Below are 2,298 nucleotides of genomic sequence, written 5' to 3' on the forward strand. Positions count from 1 at the left end.
TCCATGTGGTTCTCTATTTAGGCAGAGAACTATGTACCTAGTCACTTACATACCTAGTACATATGTACCTAGTCAAAGAAGTGACTGTGATATTCAACAAAAACATTGTCACAGAAAACACCAGCAGGAGTAAAGTTAAGGCCAGAGGTACTAAGGGCTTGTGTGCACAAGAATTTTGGGGCCTTATCTTGATCTTTCTGTAGTATTTTATACCTTTTGGGGACCACAACTACATTTAATTTGTTTATATATGTAGCTGAAATCCCAATAGTGATATGTGTTCATTGTAAAATACTCAGATACTACAAAATGTGCAAAGTATGAGTTCAAATATGGATAGTTTTATATAACATTTATGTATAATTTATAAGTAAATTATACACATAACCTGTATGTAATAATTAACATTTATTCAATGAATATAAATGTATATTCATAATATATACATATTTAGTAAATATTTTAAACTATTACATATTTAACATTCACTTTTCTGCAGTTGGCTCTTTCAATCAAAACACACTGTCCTCTTTCCAAGATGTTGTACATTGATATTTTAAAAAGATGATTATTATTTCACTGTATAGATGTAGCAAAATTTTTATGAATTTGTGGAAGTAGCAAAGTTTATATGATCTCTTCTATATGGACATTGTAACTATTTTTAATATTTTAATTTTTAAAATGATGCTGTCATATTTATCAGAGAGCAATTTATTCTTGTATATAAATTTAATTTACTGGCCAAATTTGAACTTATTTTCTCTGACAGATATGTACAGTAATTGAATCCCTTAAAGGAAGACTACTATATGAAATAAATTTAATATTTGTCCTTCTTTTCTAATTGTAAAGTTAGTTTTTGACAAGTTGTCTTGACCTGCATTTTCAGTACAAATTTAAATAATAATGGTTCTAACTAATACTTTTGTGTTCTACTTAAATAAATGAAAACTTTTCTAGTATTGTAAATGATAGCTATTGTTTTATATTAAATGTTTCATTGCCAACACATAATGTTTCCAGAAAAAGATAAAGAATTTTATTAAAAATTCCTTTACATAGAATATGTGCTTTTTCTCAATCTATTACAATAGTTAAATTTGTAAATAGATTTTGGCCTTGGCCATATTTTATTGTGATGAATCAATCTTTTAAATGTCTTCTTGATTCTGACAATACCTTACTTAGAATTTTTAGGTCCACTCTAAAAAGATAAAAACAAAATACTTCATATCATGATTATATATCACAATATATTATGGAATGTGGCTAAAGCATTACATTATACTATGTATGGAGTCAAATGTATGGATCTAAATACGTGCATTAACAAGAAGAAAATTCACAAGTAAACAACTTAAATTTGCATCTTAAGAACTAGAAAAGACAGAGCAAACTAAGTCCAAGGAAGCAGGAAAAAGGAAATAATAAAGGATAAAGTAAAAATAAATGAAAGAGACAACAGAAATAAAATAAAGAAAATTAAAGACACCAAAAGTCAGTCCTATGAAAAGATCAGCAAAACTGACAAAACTGCAGCTAGATTGACCAAGGTAAATAGAACACTCAAATTACAGAAATCAAAAATTAAACAGAAAACATAAATATGGGGCTTATAGAAATTTAAAAAAGAATTATAAAGGATTACTATGAACAACTGAGAAATTAGATATGTATAGGATATGCAAATGTTCAATGCCAAAGGGACACTGGAAAGCTGCTGGCTGAAAACCAGAACCAGCTCCCACATCTGGAGGCCCAAATCAGTCCCATATCCACCACTAATCATACTGAAGACTTGGCAGGATTACACAGCATAGTTTTGGGACAATACCTGCCTTGGACACGGAACTGTGGACACCTGAAGAATATTTTTTCTTCATTTCATTTTCCTTTTTCTGTCTAGTTAGTGGTTTTTATTTTGTTTGTTTATTTTTGGTTGTTTAGGTTCTTTATTTTTATTTTGTTCTACTCATCTTTCTCTCTTTCCTCAACTATCTCTCTTGGTTTTATGATATTTTCATGTGAGTGAACCTTATCTCTCATTTTTCTGGTTCAGTTCAATATTTTTTCACTTTATCCTTCATTCTTTCTTTCCCGACCTCTTCTCCAGTTTCTCAAAGCTTAGGTGATCATCCTTTGTTCTCCAGCCTTGCCTCTACTATATTTCTATTCCTTTATCTCTGTTTTGTCCTTTGCCTTCTAAACCAACCCCCCACCCCCTAGTAAAATCACTCCATTAAGGGGAAACTCACTGCATACAAGTTCTTGGTTTATGTTGGCTTTTGTTGTATA

Source organism: Heterocephalus glaber, unplaced genomic scaffold (assembly GCF_053883595.1).
Source record: "Heterocephalus glaber isolate CG9 unplaced genomic scaffold, H.glaber_assembly_v1.0 deba00001481, whole genome shotgun sequence".
NCBI lineage: Eukaryota > Metazoa > Chordata > Mammalia > Rodentia > Bathyergidae > Heterocephalus > Heterocephalus glaber.